The sequence below is a fragment of the Aricia agestis genome, chromosome 16 (assembly GCF_905147365.1).
Source record: "Aricia agestis chromosome 16, ilAriAges1.1, whole genome shotgun sequence".
Classification (NCBI taxonomy): Eukaryota; Metazoa; Arthropoda; class Insecta; order Lepidoptera; family Lycaenidae; genus Aricia; species Aricia agestis.
Window position 1 is genome coordinate 12,537,655 of NC_056421.1, and position 20,019 is coordinate 12,557,673.

Sequence of the window (20,019 nt, forward strand, 5' to 3'; positions counted from 1 at the left end):
GAGTAGTCTAAATCTTATTAAATGCTCGTAAGAGCAGAGTACACTATACGAATTTAGATTGCTATGACGTTAAAACATTTTTGTATCATAAAATTATAATTATTATTCATAATATGTTTAATATTACATTAAATGACGTCCGCAAATACCTTGCGCCAAAATTCGTTTTATAGAATCGTAAATTTTCCGGGATAAAACGTATTCTATGTCCTTCCCCGGGAATATTAGTATGGCTTAAGGCCATCCCCCGAGCAAACCGAGCACACGACCTTGACCATACATATTTTGCCGCGATGTTGAGATCGCACCAAAATCTTATTTTTTTTTAATTATCTTACTTCAAAATTGACCTAAAAAAGTTCAAACCGCAAATATTATGTAGTTAATGCAATTGTCGATCTATTGGCGTGTGTTTTAAATAAACGTAATTTGTAAATACTAGGGAGATACTGAATCTATGCTTGAATTTTAATAAATTGGAAGCTGATATCATGAGAAAGGAATGTTCATAATATGCTGAAGATGATTGCTGTATTTTTATTATAATTTTGTAGCTTTCAAAGTTTTGAGTTAATAAGACTCTAAAAACGGTAAATTACGGCATCTCCGTAGGAGGAGCGTCTTAAATGATGCCCCTAACTCCGTTGCCCAGAAATTTTTTCGCAACAAAAATATGCGTCATAAAATAACTTGAAGAGGTAACAAAGTCATTTTCGAATTTATAGTATTTAGCAGATAAAATAAACTGTTATAACTTAGACTACAGTTTTTTGCTGTTAAAAGATGCATACTTGATCGATGTTGTATTATAAATATTGGATTAAAATAGCAGAATAATTCACGAGGAATTTTTGAAGCAGAACCTTTCCGAAAATTAATAATCTCTCCCCAAAATATCGTTTAGGGTACGAACATTTTCGCTAACAGCGTCACCTGATTTAAATAGATGCCCCCTGATAAGGCACTACACTACATCCCGTAAATTTTGAACCCTCTTTTCTTTTATGAGCCCAGGGAACGCTTATGGGGACTAATATTGAGGTGTATAAAACTGGGCGAAAAAATATTTTTGCTACGACAGTACTTTTGGAGTTCAACTTATGCTATTGTGAGTTATGGCTACGTTTATGAGTGGTCAAACTAATTTTGACCTAGGAATAAAGTTATGCTTCTTTGGGGTCTCATTCTGATACGATAGTAAAAGAGCCTTAAAGCCTTCATATACGGGAAGGCCGATCCGGTTAAACTGATTGCGGGCCGATCTGACTGGTGCAAACACGGGAAATGGGAATGAATAAGACAAGTCCGGTAAGGTCGGCTTTGCGATTTGACCGGTCGAGTCAACCGGCCTCAAGTTCACGAGGACTTTAAACGGTCCCACACATTAAAAGTCCGCCTGCAGGCTCTGATCGGCAAGCTGCCTGACAGTCATTAACCGTCGATACAAAATCTACAAAATCATTAGAGGAAGTGGTCTTTTCCGATTAACTGCCAGGCGACGGAATGCTGGCGAATTGTTAATGTGTGGGGCCCTTTAGATTGAAGCCATATTCAATGTAAAATATTATAATAGCAAAATGTTCTAATTTTTACCGCCTTGAACATGTAAACAAACGATATTTAACTACACTCTTTGTCAAAGGCTACTTCCTGGAAAAGTTCGTTAAAACGGAAATGAATTAAAGAACTTGCTAATAAGTTTTTTCTCATGTCTAACAAGTCCCATTTTACGGGAAAAAGTAACTGAAAATCTCTTTGTTCCTCGCTTTTCTTTCAATACGTTTAACTGGGCGACATTTTCTGGCGTATTTTATAAAGCGCATTTATTTTATTTAAATTCACTTTGGTGCTCAAAAACAGACGGAAAACGCTGATGTCGTATGTTACATTATGTATTTTTCCACATATCCTTTACGTCTCGTAAAAAAGATGGTTTGCATTAATACTGCATTCTTTTTTATGCCAATGCAGAAAAAAATATTTTGTGTTATTGTGACGCGGTTTACGGTATACCGAATATTATGTGACCGCGGTATACCCATAATCAAGTCATTAAAAATTATAATGTACTATCAAGAAGTTGATTCCTAGGCAGATGGGGGATCTACGTAGTTTGGTCGCGTTACGTCAAACCCAGCCGACAGATCACGAATAACATTGAATTGACATGATCTGACCAAATGACGTTGGTCTATCAACTGCCTAGGAATCAATTTCCTCGATTTTACATATTATGTAATTATGACTACTTTTTTTTTAATTTACTCACAATATGTATTATGTTTAATACGTCATTATAAAAATATTCACTCTGCTACAGCAACGATATAGCTGTAAAGCTCATACACAAATCATAATACGTTCAGTACGTTAACTAAATAACATCTTCATTCTTCATAATTTACATTGCTACCCGCGAATCACCCGATTCTTGGAATTTCAGAAATATGAAAATTTTAAACAACGCCCGGCGCCCGCAAGGTCATAATATTTTCGCCAAAATTCCATTGCCAAATCGCCAAATGTAATTCCATTTTAGACGTGGAAGAGCCATGTATTTAACAAGAATGGGCCGGCTCGACCGGAAAATACCACAGGCTCACAGAAAACCAGCGTGAAACAGAGCTTACGCTGTGTTTCGCCGAGGGAAATAGGTTTACCGGAGGCCCAATCCCTTCCCCTTTTCCCTTCCCTACCCTCCCCTATTCCCTTCCCTTCCCATCCCTACCCTCCCCTATTCCCTTCCCTTCCCATCCCTACCCTCCCCTATTACCCTATTCCCTCTTAAAAGGCCAGCACCTGCAGCTCTTCTGATGCTGCGAGTGTCATGGGCGACGGAAGTTGCTTCCCATCAGGTGACCCGTTTGCTCATTTGCTCCCTTATTTCATTAAAAAAAATCAACTGTTTGAGCGTGAGGAAGTAACACATAGACAAGCACAATTTCGCATTTATAATATTAGTATGGATGTAGAATTACCAAAGACCAACGTGTACATGGTTGTCGGTTAAGCCAGGTTTAGTCATAATAAACCAAACCTGTGCCAAACAGTTTTGGTAAAACATCGCAACGTTGTAAGCACCCATTATTGTAGTTCCATACAAAATGCACGCCGCGACTCTGTTGACAGAGCAATAAAGTTTGAAAGCGGTTAGAAGTTTGTACAATATGAATTACATTGTAAATGTGGTAGGTAAACTTGATTACAACAAATATGGTGAGATTACTGTTTGACGTTAACCACGTTCATGGGCGTAGCCAGGATTCTATATGGAGGGGGGCAAATTAAGAAAATCCTATGAGTATGTCACAATAGTATTGAAGGGCACGTTTAGGTATGATATCGATACTAGTACAGTTTCCAGGCCCTTTTAAACTGCAAAAATTTCAAGATCAAAGCGTGTTCTCTTTTAAAAAACTTCTCCAGTACTGAGGATGGCCAACGGCGATGGTAACCCATCAGGCAATCCGTTAACCCGATATAAAAACCCAAATATAAAATACGAGGCTAACCTAAAGTTATAAAATATACAAACTACAGCTAGCTATAGAATAATATACTAAGACATTATTTATAAGCTTTAACATGGGGATTCAAAACTCCTGCCTGCCTAGCAAACACCAACGAGATATCTCACTCTCAAGATAATTAAAAACTGCTCGTCTCATAATGTCAAAATCTCGACAAAAGTCTATAAAATGTGTTATTTCGATGATAAATTGACGCGAGAAAAAATGTTTGTCATGCTAGGGTCAATAGAGATGAAGAGACAGACCATCAAACATCAAGAAAACATGTAGAGTGAGATATCTCGTGGGCGTATGATAGGCAGGCTGGACCCATTTTTGAGAGACTTTGCAAAGATAAAAAGAAGACTATTGAAAAATGTTTGCGTCTCATACTAGTATTATGTTACAATACTTTGAGCTTCTGAACACAGCATTGTAATGACAATTTATAATTCCTTGTTTACATCAAACCCCAAAGCGTGTTATATCCACCAAAACCGCGGAGAATTCAGATAATTCGTTAATCAAATCAATTCCGAATATGTTACATTTGCGGCAGTCCACGAATTTTCCAATTTGATTCCGAAATGTGACGTAGCGGAAAGCAGGTTAGCCTGTAATCAAGTGCAATCAGACTGAAGCATTCTGTAAGCCCAGTAAAGGAAATCAGAGGTATAGAACCCTCGTTTAAACGATTTAGTTACATAATAGGTCGTTTTTGATCATGAAAATATGTGCTACTAGATGACGCCTGCAACTTCTTGCGCCAAAGTTAGTTTGTCGCGCCGCAACCATACGTTTTTCCGGGATAAAAAGTATCCTATGTTATTTCCCGGGAATCAAGGTATGTCTATACCAAATTTCAGCAAAATCGCTTCAGCAATTTGGGCTTGAAGAGGTTACAGACAGACAGACAAACTTTCTTAATTATTATAATAATTATATTAGTATAAAATAATAATATAAGTATCTTCTTTGGGGTTAAGAAGAAGAAAAAGTATGATCAATAAAAATTAATTGGTTTTTAGGACATGTTATTTTTCATCATTTTCTTTTATGGATATTGGATAGGTATACGAATTTATGGATATACGAAAAAAGAACAAGATTTTTTCGTAGTAAGAAAATAATAATTGTAGCTTACAAAGGCACACTTGTACTCAAATAGAAAACATTTCCAAAGGTCAACACCCCCAATTATTCCAGTTTGTCACGTTTTAAAAATCAAAGTTTCAATTAGTCAGTTTCGTCACGTTTTAAAAATCAAAAGTTTCAATTAGTCAGTTTCGTCACGTTTTAAAATGCAAGTGTCCATTGTTATGAAATTCAATAGCGTTCAGAACGTCACACCCAACAGGTGGCAATAAAAAGTTTCAGCGCCCGAGCTACCTCATTGAAGTTTGCAAGATGTTTCCGTGCAGATTATTTTCCAATTTGTTATGCTTCTACATAAACTGTGTTTTATAGTTTACCGATTTTGCCTGCTAGATTCTGGCAGTTTACGATCTGTAAAACTTTGTACTATAACCCCCATTTCTGATAAGTAAGCTACTTTCAATTTTCTTTCATAATATGAGTAAAGGAATTATCTCGATATCATAACCTGATTACAATTTGGACCAAAAAATGGGTGTATGAAGTTGACTCAATAGGAATACTTAACAAAAATTAAGTAATACAAAATAATCGGCCAAGTACGAGTCGGACTTGCGCACGGAAGATTCCGTACCATTATAGAGCAAAATTAGGCATTAATTACCTATTTATTTTGTTAAAGTATTAAAATTAAATATTAAAGTACACATAATTATAACTAAGGACTTTGAGAAAAATTCAAGTACCTACCTACCTGTTGCCATTTTTGATATAGAGCAAAAAAGGCCAAAAAAATCACGGTCGTTTTATGGGTATAAAAACAAAATGAATATTTAAGGGAGCCCTCCTTAAATATTCATTTTATTTTGTTTTTAGTATTTGTTGTTATAGCGGCAATAGAAACCTGTGAAAATTTCAACTCTCTAGCTATTGCCGTTCTTAAGTTACAGCCTGGAGACAGACAGATAGACAGACGGACAGGCGGACAAATGGACAGACAACGAAGTCTTAGTAATAGGGTCCTGTTTTTACCCTTTTTTTATGAAATAAGGGGGCAAACGAGCAAACGGGTCACCTGATGGAAAGCAACATCCGTTGCCCATGGACACTCGCAGCATCAGAAGAGCTGCAAGTGCGTTGCCGGCCTTTTAAGAGGGAAATGGGGTAATACGGGAGGGAAGGGAAGGGAATAGGGGAAGGTAGAGAGGGGAAGGGAATAGGTTAGGGGATTGGGTCTCCGGTAAACTCACTCGGCGAAACACAGCGCAAGCGCTGTTTCACGCCGGTTTTCTGTGAGAACGTGGTATTTCTCCGTTCGAGCCGGCCCATTCGTGCCGAAGCATGGCTCTCCCACGTATAAACCTTTGGGTACGGAACTCTAATAAAAACTAGCGTTTAGATATAATTCAAAAGGGATCAAAACTCAATTACAGCTCTATAACATTTAAATAGCTGAATTCCTGTAGTTACTCGTATAATTACTAACAAATTGTTTTAAACGAAAATTCTGGAAGAAAAGAGGTCACCAACCTTTGAAACTAAAATGCTGTGCATTTTCAAGTAATTACGCTGGCCGTAACTGTCTTCGAGTCATACCGCAGTTGATTAAGCTTGGGTTCAAATAATGTGGGGCAGACTGGGGAAAATACTTTACCCTTTACGGTAATTCTTTGGTCATCGACTTAAAAAATGGGGAATAAATTAAAAATATATATATTAGGCAAATAAATTCTACAGTAACAGATAGCAAAAGTATTGCTATTAAAAAATAAAACCATGTAAGGCTTCGTCCACATTTGTATCATTTGCGCGATCAGATCTCTGTCGCGTATCATCGTTTATATCTATTAGATCATTCTGCCGATCACGTGTGTATTTGATACGACACGTATCAGATACGCGGTTAATAGCGATCGGGGCGTATCATGATACGCGTATCATTTTGACACGCTTCGATGATACGCGACGGAGATCTGATCGCCCAAATGGTACAAAATATGTGGACGCACCTTTACGAAACAACAATATCACATTCCAAGCTAATGTTCATCTAAAAATACTCGCGCATTGTAATAAAAATACAATAGACATAAAAACAATACCGCAGAATAAACCGTATCAAGTTACTTACGGACAATGAAATTTAAAATACTGTGCCATTGATCTAGAATTGTTTTTAAATTGCGAAAGTTGATTTGAAACTGCACCGATATGTTACGAGGAAACGAATGGTGCATAAGAATAATGTGTTATAGCGTCTGTACATGCTATGACGGACCTATACAGATTAAACTGTGCAAGTACACCGAGGGATTTGAAGAGAATATTTTTAACCTTGAAGATTTTTGCGCCCTTACAGGCTCCTGTGGCATAATCGAAAATTTCTAGATTTAAGACTAACTCATCTAAAAGCCTATCTAAGTTGTTCAATGAAACTATAATGTTCACAATGATTGCAAATTAAGAACCCAAATGATGGCCACAATAATTGAGAAACCATAAGGTATGCACAATCGACGTGAACCGTGGGAAATCATATAAAATAAAATAAAATAAAAATAGCCTTTATTCTACCACCATACAGGAATATTGCTACATTATTAATTATTATAATTATATTAGAATGTTGCTACATTAATAATTTTATTAGAATTACACATTAATATATATTTTCTTAAATCATTATTATTGGTATCACAACAATTGCTTTAAACATTTTAACTTGTTAATTTTAAAGATTTTTCAATTATAATTTTAATAATAATAGTAATATTAGTTTACCAATATCTTATTAGTAATTCCTTAAACCTAAGATGTGGAAGTCGCCTCTTTGGCGTAGACCTCCCCCAGTCTTCTCCAGGTGTGAGAACTCCACATCCTAACAACAAGAGCAAACCAAAACAGACAAATAACCATGTCACTAAAAACATTGCTAAGCCTAAGAGAAAACAACCACTGCCCCTAACTCTTTTTCAGTGTCCTCCGGGCCGGCTAGTCACCGGAACTTCGGTGGAGGATGTAGACTACAGCCCCCCAGTGAGAAATCATAGTCGAATAATATTATTATGCATTTCTACTCATCCATAATATCTGCTATTAGTCCATTTATGAGCCAATAAGTAGAGACGTCATATAATATACGTGCAATAAAGTGAAACAGTTGGCCATTTACTTTGTGCTGTCAAAAGTTATACATGTACAGGTATACCTTAGCGTGTGTGGACGCCAATACAAACATCGAATAAACCTGAAAATTTTCAGATAGCTCCGACTATAAGCGTCATAATAACAATACTACCAATTTTATGGTGATCTATAAAATTGACGTTTGTATGTGCCATTACTATTTTTATGGGTTATGTCTATTTTATTGTTCTTCCGTGTGCTTTCCGTTGAGCCTCTTATTTCAAAATCCTACGTGTTTAAATTGTTTGTATAACTAGAGATCGCCCAACGAAATTCGACCTAACTTGCAACGACATTAGGACTACTACCTATATTTTGTAAAAAATATTGACTTCATCATAGTTTTTTCAATTCTTGTCTCTGGGGCTCAGCAGATCTCAGACTGGCCGTTTAAGCATTGTCTAATAGTATCTAAAATTAAATAAAAAAAAAAAACAATAATCTATTTTCAATTTGTCAACTTGTTGTCAACAGACTTCAACCATAAATCTATACATATAAATAAAATTGGAGTGTCTGCTTGTAATATTGAAATTACAGTTATTTACTACATGCATATAAATGTTTAGACGGAAAATACACCAAAATAACAATTTTTAGAATTTTTGTCTGTCTGTATGTCTGTCTGTTTGTTCCGGCTACTCTCCGAAATGGCTGGACCGATTTTGACAGGACTTTTATTGGCAGATAGCTGAAGTAATAAGGAGTAACTTAGGCTACTTTTTAACCGACTTCCAAAAAGGAGTAGGATATGTTTTACTTTTTTATGTTTTACCTATATATTTTACACCGCCGTTTGTGGACCGATTTTCAAAATTATTTTTTTGTTGCATAAGATATTTATGGTCCAAATTAGATATCATGTTCATAATGATCATTCTTTGTTATCAATAGCTTATCACATTTTTTTGACGCGGACGAAGTCGCGGGTGACAGCTAGTAAAAGAGTATAATTCGTATGTATAGGCTTGTCACTCAAAAATCTGTCATTTTTCCTAGTAGTAGTGTCGCGGTGTCTGTAACGTTTGATTTGCTAAAAATATCTTCTATATATCTATATCTATATATATTCTAGAACTCTCAATAGCTCTAACAGGCCGTTAACTGATTTAACAAGCCATTATTTATTTAACATTGCTTGATTGCTTGATGAAACGGGTTACGGGACCTAAGTATCTTATATCTTTTCGTATATAGGTTTTGGGGGCGATAAATCTATCTAGCTAGGAATTATTTTTAGAAAATCTCGGTCAAATAGCTAGTAATAATTTTATTATTGTAAATGTTTATACATAATCATTATTACTTGTAATGTTACGTAAATAATATACTTCTCTGTACGTAACATGTGATTTTTTTTTCTATCTATAGTGTCATAAAAATTATATTTTCATTATGACATCTTTAACAACCGCTTACATTTCTGAAGCAAAAAAAAACATAAAAATATGTTTAAGTATAAAAAATAACATTTAACTTGTCTGAGTTTACAAAAAAAAGTAGGGAAATTTTAAAAATTTATGATTTATATGGCAACCCTCAAATCACGCACACGTCCTACACGGGCGGCCATAACTAGGCTTCACTCGTGATTAGAGAAGGTTACGTCCGTATTTTTTTTACGTCCATGTTTTCAATAATTTTTTTCTGACATCAGTTTGAAGTAAGGTTGATGTGTCGAAGTCCGGCATACTTTTCTCAAATTAAAGTTTAACATAATTTATTGTTTTTTTTTTGTTGATGAAATATCAACTCGCTCAGCAAAGGTTTTTATTTTGGCTATCGTTGTAATAATTATTAAAAATATAATTAAATACATATTTCGAATAATGTTCATTTTCTTTTATTTTAAATCTGGTGCATAGTGAGTATAAACTAAATTTCCATCCTCTAAGTTAATTACCATCCCGCAAAGTTACTTTAATGACGTTAAAAATTAACTTTGATGATTAAATTAATTAGGTATTGGAAGCGTGCCGTTTTAATCAGGAGTTTCGCAGTCACCTCACTCGTTCAATTTGAAGAGTGATAATTAAATCATCCACTACAGGATTATTTCATTCATTTTCATTATTTTAATGAGCTTAAGTTCAATGTAAAGCGGCACGAAATTATCATACCTTTTAATAGCAATAAAATGGAAATGAAGATATTTTTGCATGAAAATAAAATGTGAACTTATTTTCTTTTATAGTTTTTACTAGCTGTTGCCCGCGACTTCGTCCGCGGCAACATAGTATAATAACAAAGATGGATAGTCCGCTAACAAATATGAAAAAAGTAAAATATAACCTCCTCCTTTTTGGAAGTCGGTTAAAACGTAGCCTAAGTTACATCTTACTACATCAGCTATCTACCAAAAAAAGTCCCGGCAAAAGAGCTCCAGCCGTTTCAGAGATTAGCCGGAACAAACAGACAGACAGACAGACAAAAATTGTAAAAAATGTTGTTTTGGTCTATGTATCGTATGTAGATTCATATTATGTATGTAGTAAAAACGGTTATTTCAATATTACAAACAGACACTCCAATTTTATTTATATGTATAGATGTATAGATATATAGAATATGTATAGATTAGCGATCAATTTTTTGCTCATTTGCTCTATTTTCTATCTTTTTATGTTGTTACTAAGTCACATATTGTGCAAATTACTTACATTTAGCATGGAGATACTTTGAGTTTCGGGAAAGGACATACGATACTTTTCATCCCAGAAGTACGGTATCCCACGATAAACGCATTTTGGTGCAACAGAGTTGCGGGCGTCATCCAGTTATAAAATCTATTTATGTATAAAAATGGATTTTTAAATGCGTTAGTCGCGCTAAAACTCGCAAAGGGCTGAACGGATTGGGCTGATTTTAGTCTTAAAATATTTGTAGAAGTCCAGGGAAGGTTTTAAAGTGACACGAAGTTCACCGGGACAGCTAGTAAACTATAAAGTCGGCCATATTGGAGGACTATAATTAGAGCTTCCCTTTTGAAAGTAAGACAAGTGGTTGGTGCTGGTTTTGACTGATTATATACATGTATTTTATCTGATTTTTCATCTTTTTAAGTAAGTTTTAAAAATATAATATAGTATCCTGTATTTTCTATATAACATTTAAACGCCTCCGTGGTCTAGTGGTATAGAGCGCGGCTCTTGACTCGGAGGTCGTGGGTTCGATTCCCGCGTTGGAAACATGTTATTTCCAAGTTTGGTTAGGTCAATGCAGGCTGATCACCTGATTGCCTGACAAGTAAGATGATCCATGCGTTGGATGGGCATGTAAAAAGTCGATCCTGCGCCTGATCTCTCGCCGGTCGTGTCGGTCTTCCGTCCCACTGGGTTACGAGAGTAAAGGAATAGAGAGTGCTCTTGTGTACTGCGCACACACTTCGATACTATAAAATTACTCCTGCGTAGCTGGCCTGGTTTCAATGAAACCGGCCACCATCACTGAAACCCGTGTGGGAGTTATATATTATTATAATATTTATTAATTTATTGGGTACAATCGAAATCACAGTCTAAAACACTGTAAGCCTTACGCGTATTTATTTTAAATCCTTTGTCAATAATAAGAGAAATGACTAAAACGCGACCTTCCAATGGCGGTAGAAATTTTCTTCAGGCATCAAAATTATTCAGATCACGCGCCCGAGTTGAGAGAGACATTAGTCCAATCGGGAGTAAAATTACAGACCAGCTTATACTTTATGATCCAAGATTAAAAATGTATTATGATATAATTTGAATTTTAAACAAGATTTTTGTGTAAACCATGACTTTATTATCTTTTTTATGGTATACGAAATTATTTATATTTTCATTCACGTTACAGAAATAGAAGTTAGCCCAAGTCTAACTTTCGTTTAAATAAAATCTCATGGCGGATGGGAGATTTTTTAAAAATATCCTTAATTATTGGATATTTTTTTACATTTGTATGTATCACACACAGAATCAGCCGCTATAAGGAAAAAAAGGATCGAACGTTTTGCTCCAATTTCCCCAGTATTGGTAGCGTCAATTTCTTTTTTTTAATTTTTTGCCATCTGATTCTGGTAGACCTATAATTTTGTTATCAAAAAGTCACTAGCTGTACCTTTTAATTCAATACCTAAAATATTAAATTAAAAGGTTCTGTCAAAAAGGTACTATAAAGTACTATAAATCATTGCAAGATATAGTAACTTCGTTATTTGGTCGGATTATGTCAAATCAATATTAGTCGTCAACACTTTATGTAACCCAATCAAATTACGTACCTTAATAGTAGGGGAGGTAGTGCTATCGTTTGCTAAGTCATTTCATACCGACCAAATTTTTGTCCAGCGGTAGCTTAATATTTATCAATCAACATAATCAGCGTCAGTCGCCGCACCCGTGGTGGAATGTTAACTGAGAGTATTTCAAAGTTGTAAAAAAAATAATTGCGAAAAGTGATTTTATACCGAATGAAAATTTTATGGATGATTATTGAGGTCATGCTTAACCAAAAATGCACCGTCAGCCGTATCGCAGACGGGGGATTCAACGTCAGTCGCGTTACTGAACTATGTTAAAAAAGTTAAAATATAAAGTCATTTCATACCGTACAAAATTTATACAGGTGAATGTTGATACCTTTTTAATAATAAAGACCACCGTCAGTCGTTAATATGCGGGTGGAAAGCCCGTCAGCCAGCGATATAAGTTATAACCAATATAGCCCTATTTCGCGCTCAATGTATCCTAAGGCGTCGCGTTGACGACATTTCCAGCTGCAAATATTCAGCTGACGGCGATTTTCGTTTGAATTAATCATTAAATTGTCCCACATAGCAATTTTAAGTAATTAATTCGATAGTCAATATTTTTGAAGAAGAATTATATACATTTTACTTTAAAAGCGTCATCTGTTGTTATATACTAAAACTAAAATAACACCTACCGAACCTGAACGTGTACAATCTAGATATGAAGCTTTATTGGGTGCGAATTGGGATCTTTTTAATGTCAATTCAATACGATTCCCAACAACAACTTTGAGATACTCTCAATTTTTATTCCACCCATACTGGAGTAGCTGACGATCAAAACTCTTATGTATTAATAGAATAGTATTATTGTTACGATTTTCGCTCGGTATGAAATTACTTTTTAAAATGAGCGCGACCTCCCCTACTATAACCATCTGTATTTTAATCAATTACTTTGAAGTAACATACTTCTTTACCTACCTCGGAAAGAAAAATTATTTCCGGAAATTCAAAGTAGCTGCTTACAAGATTGATCCGACCTAAATTGGGTAAAATTGAGACGTTCTTTGCCAATTTGCTTATCCAAACGACCCTTGGCTCCGTGACGTGCTCGGCTGATAAGAATACATTAGTCGCTGCGACGCGACGGTGACAATTTAATTTTCAAAAGTATTTGCCGAGGTATCCATGTTTTGGCAAACTCAAATGTAGCAGGAAATATCAAGTCAACTGTTTTTTATTTTTTTAATCTATCTACAATTTGAGGCCATCTATGGGCTTTTCGCCCATATCCATTTTTGTTATTACTTTTTTATAGGTTTTCGCACCAAGGATATGTTATTGTAGATATTTTAAACATTATAATTAAAAAAAAAAAACATAATATCCCTATTATGTGCGTAAACTAGGTTAAATTTCAGAACCTACCCTATGTTCCAAAATTTAAGCCAGTATACTAGCTCGTGAAGGCTAAAATAAACGGCATTCTGTTGATTCGTTCCGAAATGTACGCCAGTGCGTTAGCGCTTTATATGGATTTGTTGGGTTGTCATTATAATACGTCACACTTGTTCACTAGTGGCAAAACAGAACGATGTGGCGTCGTTCAAGACGTCACTAGCACTGGTCAGTAGACTCGGTTAAGTATCGGAACACACAATCACGCTAGTTTTTGTGGAAATGGTATGGCTGCGCCCCCATCAGAGGGCGTAGACCCATGTCTACGGTGCGGTGCCATTTGCCGTGCAACGGTACGGCATCGCCACCGGTGGCGCAAACGGTGTACTGCGCGGCCCTATTCTGGGTAAACCTTCCGAACAATTAATGTGTCCAAACTTAGTCGAGGCACTTATTTGGAACAGATAAAAATCGGCCAAGTGCGAGCTAGGCACGCGCACGAAGGGTTCCGTACCATTGTAGAGACAAATAAACCAAATAATTATGTTTTTTGTATGGGAGCCCCCTTAATTATTATGTAGTTTATTTTAATGTTTTAAGTAAGTATAAATACAATTGAGTATTTTGTGAACAATTCAAGTGCCTATATTCTGTTGTCATTATTGGTATAGAGCAAAAAATAGCAAAAATCCTCTGTATCTGTTTCTTTTTCAAGCTCCGTCTCAGTAACAACAAGATAATAATAATTTCGCGATCTGACGCGACTGAATAGGGACACGGGTCGGCGCACCGTACGCGGCACCGTACGGCACGGTACGGCACCGTACGGCACGGTACGGGACCGTACCGTATCACGGTAGCGGCGCCGCGCCGTGTCTGGGGCGTGTCCCCAGACATCCCTATTTCATGTGAAAACATTTTCCTTTTGACGCAGTCGGTTAAAAATATGAAAAAGTCAAAATCGATGTCCGTATCACGTTAGTGCGAATGGTTTGTTAATATTCTCGGCTATAAAGTTTTAATTGAATTTCATAAAGCCAGTCAAATCAAATAAAAATTATTTCATGCAAACTTTTGGTGCTACTAGTTAATTTTATGACATTCTGTACTTGATTTTATCCAATGCTTATAGTAACAATAGCTTCCCATCAATTCGACGATAATTTTTTTAACATCTATATAGAGGCGTTGTACACTTTTTTCAAATAGGTAAAAAGTTTTAAACATGGCATGTAGTATAGTCCTAGGGCATGTGTCCTGATCATCATTAATTCGTAAGGCGGAGGTAAATTGTTTAATTCACATTTCTACTCCCACAGTGCAACCCGTTTTTTTTGGAGATGATTGTTACTGTCGTATACTTTATTTTAGTTTAGCATTCCCTGAATAAAATAGAAAAGTAAATTCCTTTAGTTTAGGAGCAAATTATCTCCATACCCATGAAACAACGTGCATCTGGGGTCCAGAGGAAATAGACTAAAAGCTATTGAGCTTTTAGGAACATTACACAGGTCAACAATAAATTTGGTGCCTGAAAACCAAAAGCTGTTTCTGTAAGAACTTTGTGCCCCGATCACATGTTTCTAAGAAATTTTCTTTCTATCAGCTCAGGTTTTTAAGATATTTCATTCCAAAGTTTCAAGAATCTAGAATTTTAGTCTATTTCAGAATCGCTTTACAACTATTGAAATAATTTATTTTCATGAATTTTGATAAAATATGTTTAGTAAATATACACAATATCTATTATTTAGATCTCAATTTAAATTGCATATTATATTTATTTAAGAGAGTTGTAAACTAAACTTTCTTTTTTCATACAAAAATTGTTACTCCACGTAGTATGAGCTAGGTAAAGCATTTTGAAAACCGTCATAATATTGGGGAAATTAGTCATAACTCATAGAAACAAGTTACATTCTCAATAAGAAGTGTCTCCCTCTGGCATACATATTACAAAACTAATAAAAATGAATACTTTCAACAGCAATGTGATTCTGAAATTGGCTAAAATGCGAGATTTTTGAAACTTTGGAATGAAATATCTTAAAAATTTGAGCTGATAGAAAGAAAGCTTCATAGAAACATATATCGTGCACACAAAACTCTTATAGGAACTGCTATTAGTTTGCACAGGATACAATTTTTTTTCGATTTTGTTGACCTGTGATTATCAACGTTACAGGGATAAGGAAATAGAAATAGGGGGCTAGACGGTAAAAGTTTTAACGGCACTTTTTGACCGACACTTTTTGCCAAGATATGTACCGCATGTACTTTATGTTTATGTTTATGGTTTATGTTTTCATGGCATTTAATCAACATTTCCTTAGGAACTTTTTTGAGAAGATAAAATAACTCTATTTTGTTTATTTATATATGTTATATATAAAAATTGATTTTCAAATGTGTTAGTCACGCTAAAACTCGAAAACCGAGTTTTAGCGCGACTCGACTAACGGATTGGGCTGATTTTAGTCTTAAAATATTCGTAGAAGTCCAAGGGAAGGTTTTAAAGTGACACGAAGTTCACCGGGACAGCTAGTCTATATATACATATAAAAATGGATTTTCAATTGTGTTAGTAACGCTAAAACTAGAAAACGGCTGAACGGATTGGGCTAATTTTAGTCTTAAAATATTGGTAGAAGTCCAGGGAAGGTTTTAAAGTGACACGAAGTTCACCGGAACAGCTAGTACCCAATATTATTTTGTAATCAAAAGGTTAAATTTTGTACACCCGAAAAAATGTAATGGAGACTAAACTAAATAAGTTTAAAACTTTGGTTTATTTGTATAACATACAAATATTTGCATACCGAGACAAAAAAAAATCATTAAAAAAATATAATAATAATATGAATCCATAAATATAAAAATACTTACAAAAGTCCCAACACAAAAGAAATTCCACACAATTCTTAATTAATAAGTTCGTCGTAATTTTTTCTCAGCAATTCATACTAATTCGCCGACATAGGTTAAATAGGTCACTGCGATAAAGTTATTTGTGACTTTCAAGAATATTCATGTGTTTTGATTAAATAATAATAATATTATATATATGGACGCTTCACACCACGTCAGTCTGGTCCCGTGCTAAGTACCTAAAGGACTTGTTATTTATTTATTTATTTAAGGTCGCTTTTAAAGGACTTGTGTTACGGGTACCAGACAACGGAAATATATTTAATACTTTTATACTAAGTATACATATATTTCAGATTTTTATTATAATATCATACACATATTTAATATACACCCATGACCCAGGAAATTTGAAAATTTTTTACGTCGGCGGGATTCGAACCCGTGACCCCCAGCTTGAGCTACCAACAGCCCACCAACTTAGCCACAGAGGATACACCAGGGGCGAGAGAAATTGAAAATAGGTATTTGAAAATGTATTGCTGTCTCACCAATCTCAAGTCTCCCACCGCAGAGCGCGATAGAGACAACACGACAAAAGTTCTAATTAAAGAACAGAAAATCTTCGATTCGTTGTCCGCTGATTCCTTCTCTAAAACTTAACCGATTTAAGTATTTTTTTCATTAAGAATTAAAGCAAGGCTTGAGCTGTGTTCCTATGTTTTATTTTTTTTGTATATTCTAGCCAGTTTTGTTTTCTGAGTGTTTAAACACAGAGGAAAATCTGGCCATTTTTTTGGGTTTTTGGACGTTCTTTTTTTTTAATAATTAAATTATGAAAAAAAAAAACATAGGGACATGCTAATAGTGGCCATAGATATTCAGGAAAAAAATCATAACTCTACCGGCATTATCCAGGGAGGAAACAGGGGACAGCGTTTGTATGGAAAAACGGCGGTGTGGAATCCTCTTATGAGGATACACCAGGGGCTAGAGAAATGAAAAAAAAGTACTTGTAATATCTATAGCTGTCTGTCTCCCTTGCCTCAAGCTGTACCGCAAAACGCGATAGAGACAACTGCAGAAAATCAACGATTCGTTGTCCCCTGATTCCTTCTCCAAAACTTAACCGATTTAAATACTTTTTTGATTGAGCTGTGTTTCTATGTTTAATTTTTTTTTGTAAAATCTAGCCAAATCTGTTTTCTGGATGTTTGAACACAGCGGAAAATCTGTGAAATTGTGCAAAAAAAGAAAACATAGGGACATTGTATTAGTGGCCGTCGATATTCAGGAAAAAAATTATAACTCTACTAGCACTATCCACTAGGAAACAGGGGACAACGTTTGTATGGAAAAAAGGACGGTGTGGACTCATCTTAACTACTATAATATGACGCTCGCAATTCCGTTGAGCAAACCTCGTTTATTGCGAGGGAACAAATATCCAGTGTCCTTTCCTGGGACTTAAAGTATCAGCAAAATTGCTTGGCTTTCAGTGTGAAGAGGTAACAGACGAACAGACACGCTTTCGCATTAAAAAAACTAAAAATATTTATTTCTGAATAAGTTAACAAAGTGAACACTTTTAGTACATCTACATGAGGCCTACCAGCGGTTCGGGAACTAACCCGGCCAGAAGAACCAGCGTAAGAAACTCGCACGGGGCTACCTTTTACCAAAAATGTGGAAAATTACAATTATAGCTTAAACTAATTTACATTAACTATGTAATAATCGGCCAAGTGCGAGTCGGACTCGCGCACGATTCATAATTCTGTTATGGATTAATATTTCTGAGGTTTAGACAGGAGCTTATCTATTCAACAATGTTGGTAATTGGATATTTTGAAGTTAGCCGACTTACGACAAAAGAACGTTATAACTTAATTGTACTTAGACTTTAGAGTAACTAAGGGCTCCCACACAAAACTGCGAATTCGCATTGCAAATATCTGCGACCAAACTCATATTAAAAATGACATTGCGATGCGAATTCGCACGAATTCGCAGTTATGTATAGGAGCCCTTAGTGACAAACTTTTCGTAATTGCAAAACAATATAAAATAATGTTTTTATTGGTGTTCTGTAAGTATAAATTACATAAAATATTTTATTTTCTAAAGTTTCTGATGAGCCTTATTAGTGGCACAAATAAAATTATTAGAAAACTTTTTCACTACCATGCCTATAAAACAGTAACTTATTAGCTACGGTAATAAATCATATTTTATTATTATTACCCATCCAATTTAGATTTAGGTTTTTTCGAATAACTAAAAAAAATACTGCCTATAACCGCCGTACTCAGAGACATTTAATTACGATTCACCTTCAATTTAATGAAGAGTTTGACAGATAATGTATGGGGCTTATGTCAAAATGTTGAATTAATTACATTTAACTTATGTATGTATTATGTTCCACTCTGAGTGCGGCAGTAAGATAAAAATGCTAAGATACTAGGTGAATATTAGAAAACTACGGAAAAGTTACTATTTAAAGTAGAAACCCCTGAAAATGCAGTAAAAGCGTTATGCTTTATTCAAACCTACGCGACCAAGCGACTGCGAAACGGGAGCATCAAGTTGTCAAATGGTTTTACAAAAGAAGTCTAGTTATGTACACTTCAAAACACACATTTGACAACTTGACGCAACTTGACGCTCCCGCTTCGCAGTCACAATAGACAATTTAACTGTTTTATTTTCCTGTTCTGAGGTCTACTCTGTCGCAGTCGCTTGGTCGCGTAGGTTTGAACAAAGCATTATGTCGCGGCCGCACATGCGTCTATCGTACGAAGCTTCGTGCTATGAGACGATAGCACGAAGCACTACGTAGGTGCGGCCGGGCATAAGCACATACACTGAAAAATATAATAAAAGATAGACTACCAAAATCATCAATATCTTCCTTTTGGCTTGGAAATTTTACTACCAGAATCATTAACATCTTCCTTTATGTTGCCCCGAAAATAAATAGTATGGCCATCTTTGACGGAACCTGAGCTGCCATTACGAAACATCCAGCATTCTAACAAGCCAAGAATATGGAATTGTTCGGTGCGGCATGTTAAGCTCGCGAACCGTGCCTTGGGGTACACTTTGTGTATAAGTGCGCCTTAGCAGATCTTTCTTGATGTACGAAAATTATTCCGCGCGGAATTCCACAGCAGTTTTTCAAGTTTTCAACTTTTAACTCCAGTTATGCAATTTAATTTAAGTTGGAGTAGTAATTTTATGCTTGATGTTGTAACTTTGGTCGCGTGTAAATTTGTTTATTACCCTGGGATCGGGCATTTTGCAGATCAGTTTAAGCGATGCTAAGTGATGTTTTAGACTAGGATTCTCAATAAAATGTGCTAATAAGTTTACCAAGCAGAATGTACAGATAGGTAACTAACAGAAACAATATACATATAACTTGTAAACTAATGATTCGATACCATAGATGTGATACCAACAGATCAAGATCAACAAAAATTTAAGTTCTCCATTTTTTATTTAATTTTCGGAAAAGATAAGTTCTTAGACAGTGGAAAATAGCTTGAAATTGTTATATTTATCGATGTTATTAATACCGGGCAACTTTGCAAACTCAATTAAAACACAATATGCTATTTACGAGTAAGCCGACGCGGTCTAAACAATTAAATTGCCTAGAACTTTCCGACGAGAGAATTTATTATTGAAATATCAAAGGGAATAATAACCACAGGTATTAGTTTAAAT

At 35.3% G+C, this 20,019-nt stretch overlaps 1 protein-coding gene across 1 annotated transcript in view; it reads right to left on the bottom strand.

The window, feature by feature from the left end:
• The window catches only part of LOC121734628 (connectin-like), a 143,910-nt gene that overhangs the window by 13,083 nt on the left and 110,808 nt on the right, over positions 1–20,019 (bottom strand). The window lies entirely within an intron of this gene.